A 10,495-nucleotide genomic window follows, 5' to 3' on the forward strand; every position below is an offset into this window, starting at 1 on the left:
GTGGTCTCTGAAAATTGCTCACAAACTGTGTTGACTCACTAGATATAGCACATTGATCCATCGTATGTGCACCTGCACAAAGCTCACAAACACTTGTTATCTGATGAACTCCATAGTTAGGCAGAGAATTCACTTTCATAGTCAACGCCTTTAGCTGAGCCGCTATAGCCGTAGCTTTATCCTCCTTCAGAATTCCTGCTACCTTTCCTTGTTATAGTCTCTGATTTGGGTTCTGATATTCATTAGTATCCATCATTTCAAATTAGGTCATAAGCTTCCTCATAGCTCTTAGCCCATAAGGCTCCACCTGATGCTACATCTATCATGGGTCTCGACTGTGCTCCCAACCCATTATAAAAGCAATTGATTACCATCCAATCAGGAATTCCATGATGATGACACTTCCTAAGCATCTTCTTGTAGCGCTCCCAAGCTTCACATAAAGATTCTCCCGATTGCTGTGCAAATTGAGTAAGAGCATTCCTGACTGTAGTTGTTTTTGCCATAGGGAATAATTTAGTAAGAAATTTCTTAGAAAGATCCTCCCATGTCGCAATAGAAGCTGATGGTAGAGAGTGAAACCAGCATTTAGCTCTATCCCTCAGAAAAAATGGGAAAAGTCTGAGTTTCATAGCATCTTTTGAAACACCGTTGAACTTGAAGGTGTCGAAAATCTCGATGAAATCCTTAATGTGCATATTGGGATCTTCCGTTAGAGCCCCCCCCAAACTGGACTGAATTCTGTACCATTTAAATCATGCCAGGCTTGATTTCAAAGGTATTAGCTACAATGGCTGGTCTGCCGATGCTAGACTGAATGTCACTGATTTTCGGTTGAGAATAATCTTTCAATGCTTTCATTTCTGCTGTTGGTTACCCCATTATAATGATCACTTCCATTTCTACTTCTTCTAGTGTGTCCTTATGAGATTGAGAATGTTTTCGCATACACGCTCGAAAAAATACCTGAAACACACAAGCAAAGTAAAATTGGTAAGAGAAATAATCCGAGTCAATGAACTTTAACGACCACTAATGACAAGCACATAAACTAAATTTAACACTGATCCCCGGAAGCAACGCTAAAAACTTGTTCGCACCAAAACACGCAAGCATACGCGATCACAAGTAATATAAGATTAAGTTTAGTTCCTTCCCATAGATATTGGTTTAATTCAGATTGTGCATTTATGCAATAATATATGATTATTATTCACTGATAAGACAAGTATCAAATTGAGTTTGATAATCTAAACGGCTCGTCATCATGAGTTCCGATAAAAACATGATAGTAAAAAAGTTATGAATACTATAAGAGAATATTAAAGTATTAAGGTTTAGAAAACAAATCCGAAACGAGCATCCAAAATATCGCCTAATTAGAAGAATGCAAAAATAAGATGTAGAACTAGATCTTCTTCTTCTTAGTCTTTTTGTGCTATCCACTGTTTGTTCTCCCTTCCGTTCTGTCCTTCTGATTGATATCTTATGGTATTTATACTTCCATATTACTCAGACCGCACGAAACTTCCAATCAAATCAAAATAGGATTTCTATTTGCACGACCTAGCGCGGGCGCGCTAGCCTTCCGTTTCAGCAGCGCGGGCGCGCGAAGGTAGAGGGCGGCTGCGCTTGACTTCTGCCAAAAAAAACTGCTTTCTTTATTTCTCGCTCTGCTCCTATGGAGAGCTTCCTCCCTTCATTTCTTGATCTTATTCCATCATAGAAGCATAGAAACATCCAGTACTGCCTCTAGTTATAGCTCTACAAAGACTCAACAAAAATGCATCAATAACACCACATACTTGAGATCAAGTCAACTTAAGTCAATATGAAGTGTTCTAAATGGATATAAAATCCACTTATCACACCCCCAAACTTAAATCGATGCTTGTCCCCAAGCATAAACAGACTCAAAAATACATGAATGACTGCAACTAAATGAATGAATGCAACTTAATGACAATGCAAACATCCCCTCGGAATAACAATAATCAAATCAATAAGCCAATATCTCTAAGAATGCAATAACTTTAAACAGAGCTCGACTAAATCCCATGTACTAACTTACAAGAACAGAAGCGTGAGTGTGTACTTTGCTAATCAGATATACTCCTAACACTAGATCAAAACCATATCTTGTTCTTCGCCAAAACAATCACAAGCTTATAAGTAGAATGAACGCTAAACACATCATGACTCTAAAACACCTCCATCATCACTGGAGTTAGACAAGGATTCATGCTATAACACTGAACACATCAACAAAAATGCTTATTTGACCGTGTAATGAATGAGGCCCCGAAATACTTATGCAATAATACCCATGTAGTGTGCGTTAGGTTAGCAGATCCCAGACTGAACACGCCTTAGGTCACTAGGCACAGAGTCCCCTAGAACTTAATTTCTTGAGTATTAAAGTGCTCACCCGTGGTCAATTCTGTATAATCAGATACTAACACAATTGTTTTTCTTTTTTTCTGGAATGACTGTGTTTCGCTCCATCTCATCCATCCCTAGACTACTCATAGATATGAGCGGCTACTAGCCTTTTGACGCCTAACTTTTATTAACAACTAGCAATGAAATCCCTGGTTTGCCCCAATTTATATTTTAGTGCTCCTTCTTCATCAAGGGAATAGTAAACATTCTAAATGTAAACAAGTGATTAAATTTCAACAACCAAACCAGTATGGCCCTGATCTAGCCCAAAAGCAACTGATGAGACTTGTAAATAGGCTTAGCTTCTAGACATGCAAGTCAATTCATAAGAACTTAATCATCCCTCTATTCATCATCACTACACTCAAATCAACATTGACCTACCTACCAGAAATAGCTCATCATACGGGATCATGCTATATGCTATGTAGATGTAACTAAATGGACTCACGTAATATACAAAAACAATTATGCAAACAATTATGGTCTATATGAATAGAAATACAAGATTATGAATGAACTACCCCTACCAATGCAATATGAATTCTATATAAACATGACTCTACTACTACTAATCCTTAAATTACCACCCCCAAACTTAAAATATTCAATGACCTCATTGAAGGCAATAATAAGGATAGCAAGAGCATACCTAACTGTCGGCAGGATCACCCTCTTCGGGTGGAGAATCAGGCGGCAGATACACGCAACATGTGTAACATTTGATTTTTTTTGTTTTTTTCTGACCACCGGGCAGGTGCGGGCGCGCTGAGCTTTTGCCAATTTTTTTATAAGCGACAATACTCCAGAAACGCGTGGGTTGCCTTCCACGAAGTGCTTATTTTCCGTCTTTAGCTTGTCGTGAAACTTCTAAAATCAAGTCTAGCAAGAATGGCGATCATCGCCTCGCGGTTCACCGTATCTTTCTTGTCTTTGATTTCCAACTCAAATCCTGAAGCAAGAGAATCCATCGAATCAATCATGGTTTTGAATCTTTCTTTGAGACCAAATATTTAATAGCTAAATGATCAGTATAAACCGTCACTTTTGTCCGAAGCAAGTAAGAACTGAATTTCTCGAACCCTTAAACAATAGCCAAAAGCTCCTTCTCCGTAGTAGTATAATTCAGCTGAACATCATTAAAGGTTTTACAAGCATAATAAACCACATGGAAAATATTCTTCTTTCTCTGACCAAGAACAACTCCCACTGCATAGTTGCTAGTATCACATATCATCTCAAAAGGCTCACCCCAATCAGGTGCAGTAATAACAAGTGTTGTAGTCAACTTCTTTTTAAAAATCTTAAAGTTAGCTAAATATTTTTCATCAAATTTGAAGGGAACATCCTTCTCCAACAAATTGCACAAGGGTTTAGAAATTTTAGAGAAGTCTTTAATGAATCGCCGATAAAAACCTGCATGACCAAGAAAACTGCGGATTCCTTTAACTGAGATTGGTGGAGGAAGATTTTCGATAGTCTCCACTTTTGCCTTATCCACTTCCAGCCCCTTGCTAGATACCTTGTGCCTAAGAATGATACCTTGTTGCACCATGAAGTGACATTTTTCCCAATTATGCACCAGATTGGTCTCAACGCACCTTTTCAGCACCAAACCCAGATTATGCAAGCATTCATGATATGAAGATCCGAAAACAGAAAAATCATCCATGAATACCTCAATATTTGTACCAATCATGTCAGAAAATATGGCCATCATGCATCTCTGAAAAGTAGCAGGTGTACCACAAAGCTTGAAAGAAACTCGGCGGAAAGTGAAAGTGCCAAAATGACAAGTAAAAGTGGTCTTCTCCTGATCTTCTGGGGCATTAGAAATCTGATTATAACCTGAATACCCATCCAGAAGGCAATAATACTCATGACCAGCCAACCTATCAAGCATTTGATCGATGAATGGAAGTAGAAAATGATCTTTTCTGGTGGCTTTATTCAACTTTAAAAAATCCATGCATACTTTCCACCCTGTGACTGTCCGAGTAGGGATGAGCTCATTCTTCTCATTAGCTACAAATGTAATGCCTCCTTTCTTCGGCACACACTGCATCGGGCTCACCCATGAACTGTCCGAAATAGGATAAATGATCCCTCCATCTAGCCATTTAAGAATTTCTTTCTTTACCACCTCCTTCATGATAGGATTGAGTCTTCTCTGATGTTCAACGTAAGTTTACTTCCTTCCTCCAGCAGAATTTTATCCATACAATAAGAAGGGCTGATTTTCTTGATATCTGCTATATTCCATCGGATTGTTGATTTGAACTCTCTTAAAATTAGAAAAATCTTGTCTTCATCACTACCTGACAGGTTAGATGCAATAATAATAGGTAATATAGATTCATCACCTAAAAATGCATACATCAAGTGATCTGCCAGTGGCTTGAGCTCAAGTATGGGAGCTTCTTCAATAGATGGTTTAAGATGTTCCTGAGAATTTTTTAGCTCTGCTATTCCAAGTGACTTGAATGGCATATCCAACTTCCTCTTCCACTTATATGCATTCAACAACTGAAGTTGCTCTACTCCTTCTTCGTCTTCAATCTCAGATTCCCTTGTTAAAACACTCTCTAAGGTATCTGACCTTAGCAATTGCTCCATCTCTGAATTCACTACCGAGTTGACCAGTTCTACTTTATAGCACTCCTCTTCATCTGTTGGGAATTTCATTGCATTAAACATATTAAAAGTGATATCCTGATCTTGAACCCTCATTGTAAGCTCTCATTTTTGCACATCGATTAAAGTTCGGCCTGTAGCTAAGAATGGTGTTCCCAAGATAGTAGGAATCTTTTTATCCTCCTCAAAGTCTAGAATGATAAAATCAGAAGGAAAAATGAGTTTATCCACTTTAACCAAGACATCTTCCACTATACCTCCCGGATAAGTGATGGACCGATCAGCCAGTTGTAAGGAAATGTTTCTAGGTTTTTGATCAGGCAACCCAAGTTGTATGAAGACAGATAATGGCATCAGATTGATACTAGCTCCCAAGTCGCACAAGCACTTATCAAAAGATAACTTTCCAATAGTGCATGGTATCGTGAAGCTTCCCGGATCTTTAAGTTTACGAGGTAATTTCTGTTACAGCAACGCACTGCACTCTTCCGTTAGAGCAATAGTTTCCAACTCCTCAAGTTTTAACTTCCGAGATAGAATACCCTTCATGAACTTGGCATAGCTCGTCCTCTGTTCTAGAGCTTTCGTAAAAGGTATGTTAATATGCAATTTCTTGAAAACCTCCAGAAACTTGGCAAACTGCTTGTTGATCTTCTGCTTTCGAAGTCTTTTTGGATATGGAGGAGGTAGATAGACCTGTTTGTTATTTGTATTCTGCTTAGGAGTAGATTGTTCATCAGAATTTTTGTTCGTTTTCGCTTCACCATCCTCCTGATAAGCATTATCAAGATTTCCATTGTTTGGTTTAGGGGAGAGCGCGGGCGCGCTGAGAGGTAGCGCGGGCGTGCTGACCTTCTGCCGGTGCAATTCTTCTTTTTTCTCAGCTACTAATTTTTGATGGTTAGCGACTTTTCCAGATCTCAAAGTGATTGCTTTCAACTGTTCTTTGACTTCCCTCTTGCCTAGGTTAGCCTCTGTATCACTAAGAAGAGTTCCTTGTGGTCTATTCAACAACGCATTAGCAATTTTTCCAGTTTGATTATCCAAAGTTTTGATTGAAACCGCTTGGCTTTTACACATTAGCCTCAATTCTTCCAATTTATATTTTTCATTCACAGATTGAACAACACTTCCATGAGCTTGTTGTTGCATTTCTTTTGGTTGAAATTGTTTTCTTGGTGTATATTGTTGTTGAAAACCAGGAGGGTTAAATGGCTTGGCTCCACACTGCTGGTAAGGCTGTTGTGGATATTGCATACCACTCTGATTATTGCTCCAGCTGAAATTATGATGGTTTCGGAGTTAGTGTTTGTGCCCTAGAGATAACAATATGATGTTTTAGCTTAAGACATTAGGATTATTAATGTTTATGTTCTATCGATTATTCTCTTTATAATTTATTAATTCTTAATTTACTGTGATATAAATGGTAGATTAATAAATATCCTTGAAATATGATATGCAATTCTATATCTCTAAGTAGATGACTTAGAAATGAGATTATGAGAATAGTATCAATATTTCTAAAGGTCCCTAGTCGAGTATTATTATTAAGGGATAATAATAATGCATTAAGATTGGTGTGTTTGTTGACTGATGATCACATCTCATTGATCATTGGTATAGTGATACTAAAGTTAAAAACACAGGCAAATGTATATGTACATGGTGTTGGACAGACCCAATGTGAGATTCTACATGTCTGTTATGTCATAAGTAATTCTCACAGTGATAATGATGTAATGGTCATTACACCTGAAGTCATTATATTTCTATACGAGAATTTATATACATTGATTCCATTAAAAGTTATTCTTGACCGGGTAATGATAAAAGTGGACATTGGGTATATTATGAATCGTATGAGAAATATGAATAATCTAGATGGGATTTAACCTCCTATTTTAGGAGTGATATTATTGGCCTCTTGTGTGAGCTAGACTATGAAATGTGTGGCCACGCTCAAATGTTGATTTGATATTATAGTCTACCCATTGATCAAGGAAACCTGGATTAAACTATGATGAGGATGACACATTACATGCCTCTAGTTTAATCTATAATATTAGGTTAAAGGGATTATATTACATTGTACATTATTCACGAAAGGTTTAATCGATCACCGATTCTGTTAGGTCACACACACTGTAGAAGGGGGTTGAATACAGTGTTTATTACAATCAAATTGAATATAAGAACTCAAGTAACAAAACACAGATTTTACTTAACACAATAAACTCTGTTACAAAGAACTGTTCTCTCTCAGTGATGAACAAATTATCACGAGAGCTGCTAGGGTTACAATGAATAATAAACTCGACTATGATAACACTTATAGTGTAAACCCTATGTCTGTGTTTATATACTACACATTTACAAGATAATCTTCTAATTGATATCAAATACGATTCTGTTTCCTAATATATATCAATCAGTTATCTTTTCTTCCAAGTATTCTATTCCTCATAGAATTCTTCTCCATGCATATCTCTTCTTATGTTTGTCTTGATCTTCTTTCCTTTCAATCAGCCGCCTTCCTTATCTGAACGTCTCCCTAAGTCCTGATATTATCTCCTGATAAATATCTCATGATAACTTAAGTTCTGATATCTTAAGTCCTGACTTCCGTATAAGTACTGATTTCCAGTTAAGTACTGATTTATCCTGTTAAGTAAGAACTGAAAACTAAACACAAATCATATTAGACATGACATCACAAATATATCTAACAATCTCCCCCAACTTGTAAATTATCATAATATACAAGTTTAACAGATATTTGATGATGTCAAAAATATTAAGTACAAATGCATGAGAATTTGACTAGATAACTACAACTTATAATCCTTATAGCTTTACCATCCTTAAGGTCTGATAACAGCTTCAGTCTGTATACACTTCAGAATTTAAGCAGTTGTAGATCTTTAACTTGGCTTCAATTTCTGATCTCTTTGATGTCAGGAGTTGTTATGAGATAGTTCTTTAACAAACATCTCTCAGCATATTCAAGTTCATTGACCATCCTCCTTTTAGCATTCTTCAATTCAACTGTATCTTCACCAGTTTGAAATATAGCAGCCCTGAGATCATTTATTTTAGCTTTCCTTATATCTGATCTAGTCTGATGATGTAGGCTTTATCAGACTCAAGATTGAATTCAAGTCCCTTAATACCAGAAAATTTAGTGATGATTTTAGCAATATTAGGCTTTATTTCAACAATTTCTCCACTGTGAGATCTATACTTGGGACAGTATGGGTTGTCAGACATTACAGAATAAATCTTCTGTCTTTGAATATTTGATTTTAAACACCCTACAGCACCATCTGTTGATCTGTTTTTTACTTGAAGCAGAAATAGAACATGTTCCAGTTCTTCAAAATACTTCAATGAAATTGCATTTTCCCTGATCTGGAATACCCTCCCATCTGTCATAAAGTATAACATGATATCTTCTTTCAAAACAGAATGGTAAACCATTTGTACAGATTCAATTTGATTCAATCTCTTTGGAGTTGCTCCTACACCTAGTTCACTTAAGGAAGTTGGATCATTGGTAATATTGCTTACTCTCTTCTCTTTTGTACTACCCAATCCAGATTTTTCTCTTGCTTCCTTTCCTGTAACAACTCTTGCTTCGAAACCACTTAATATAGTCTTTAAAGGTTGAGTCTGTTGAGCTTTGGTGAATCCTGGTAGTAGCATCTTTGTAGGTTTAACATGAGCAATATCAGAGGTTTCCTTTTCCTTATCTTCTGATATCAAGCCAACTTGAGCTATGTCAGAGGTTGCTTGCTTCACCGTCATATCAGAACTTACTACATCTTGACTCTGAACAACTTGAGCCATGTCAGAGGTTGGTTGAGAAATCTTCTTTTTCATCAGAGTAAGACTAGCATCTTCTTCAAATATTTCTTCATCCATGACTGGCACATATACCTTTACAGGTTCATCAACTTTTTCTTTGCCCTTGGTTCTTGGATCTACCTCCACTTGTGATTTGGCTTTGGTTGCCTCAAAATTTGTCCTTTCCTTAATCACAATACCCTTAGGTTTTGGAAGTTTCTTTTCAACAACAGAAGCTTTAGATTTGGAGTTGGCTTTTTCTGCTTTAAGTCTAGCTTCCTCTTCCTTTAGACTTTCAAAGTCCATTCCGGGATTTTCTTTAAGAAAAAATATCCTTGAAATTTCTTCATCAAGTTCCAGATGTTCACTAGAACTTATCCTTTTACCAGTATTAGAACCTATTCCTCTCCCAGTATCAGAATTTGTTCTTTGTGTAGAAATTTCAGTTGTCTTTGATGAAGAACCTTTGCCACATTTTCCTTGACCATGACCTCTACCCATTCCAGAGTTTCCCTGGTCACCATTTCCATCATCCTTACCCTTCAGTGATTGAGTAGATTTGCATTTGGACTTAATTACTTTCTCCCCCTTTTTCGCATCAGCAGGTAAAAGAAGAGAGAAAAGCAATTCCACTGAGGATTGGATCTCATTGAGTTGAGTTTGATGAGAAGCTTGATTCTTTAGAATTTCATCAATCTGAGCTTGTTGCTTTTCCTGAGTTTTTTCAATATACCCAATTCTGTCAAAGGATGGCTTGAAAAATCTGTTTTTTTCCAATTTTACATTCATATCTTGCTGGATCAGAGATTCTTGAATTTTATTCACCTTGTCATGAGTTATTTAGTGTTGACCTTGAAGGTGTCTAGTACTCATTACAGTAACTCTCAACTGTGCCTTGAAATCATCATTTTATCAGCATTTCATCAGCTTTGGCAAGGTGCTCAGCAAGAATTTTTTCAGTAAGAACAAAACTAACTGAGTTCCATTCCTTAGTCCACTCATGTCCTCTAGGAGTTTCACTCCAAGGTACTGGTGCATCCTCTCTAACAAACTTCTTGATTAAGTCAGCTTGGCATGAAGCTTGTTGAGGTGCATGTCCTGAGGGACCAGCTGCTTCAGCATCTACATTTGCAGCAGCTTCACCAGTAAGTTCAGCATTATCAGCATCAGAACTTACAGAGCCTGCAGCATCAGCATCCTCTGATAAAATAATAATATGTGAGGCTATAGAGGCTTTATCATCATCCTCTAAGTACTGATCTGCAGCTAAGTTCTAATCAACAGCCAAATCTTGATGCCCACCTTCAATTTGATCTTCATCATCTAGATTCAGAACTGGTGTAGTTAGAATATCTTCATTGAATAAAGCATCTAGAATTGGTGTTGTTGGTGGAGTGAGTTGAATTGGTGGAGATTCCAAGTACAGAACCTCAGGCACAATCAAGTTATGAATATCAATTTCAGCACTTGTACCTGGGTCTTCAGTATGTACTGGATCAATTACAGGAGACACAGGAGGTGTAGACACTGTCTCTGGAATATCCTCTTGTTCTTGAATAGGAGACTTGTGTGC

At 37.2% G+C, this 10,495-nt stretch overlaps 1 non-coding gene across 1 annotated transcript; it reads left to right on the forward strand.

Annotated features, from left to right (window-relative positions):
• Window positions 1-384: 384 nt before the first annotated feature.
• LOC141682298 (small nucleolar RNA R71) lies at window positions 385-491 on the forward strand. The gene has a single exon (XR_012559700.1). It is a non-coding gene; the product is annotated as a small nucleolar RNA R71 (small nucleolar RNA).
• Window positions 492-10,495: the final 10,004 nt, after the last annotated feature.

The sequence above is a fragment of the Apium graveolens genome, chromosome 8 (genome assembly GCF_009905375.1).
Source record: "Apium graveolens cultivar Ventura chromosome 8, ASM990537v1, whole genome shotgun sequence".
Taxonomy (NCBI): Eukaryota; Viridiplantae; Streptophyta; class Magnoliopsida; order Apiales; family Apiaceae; genus Apium; species Apium graveolens.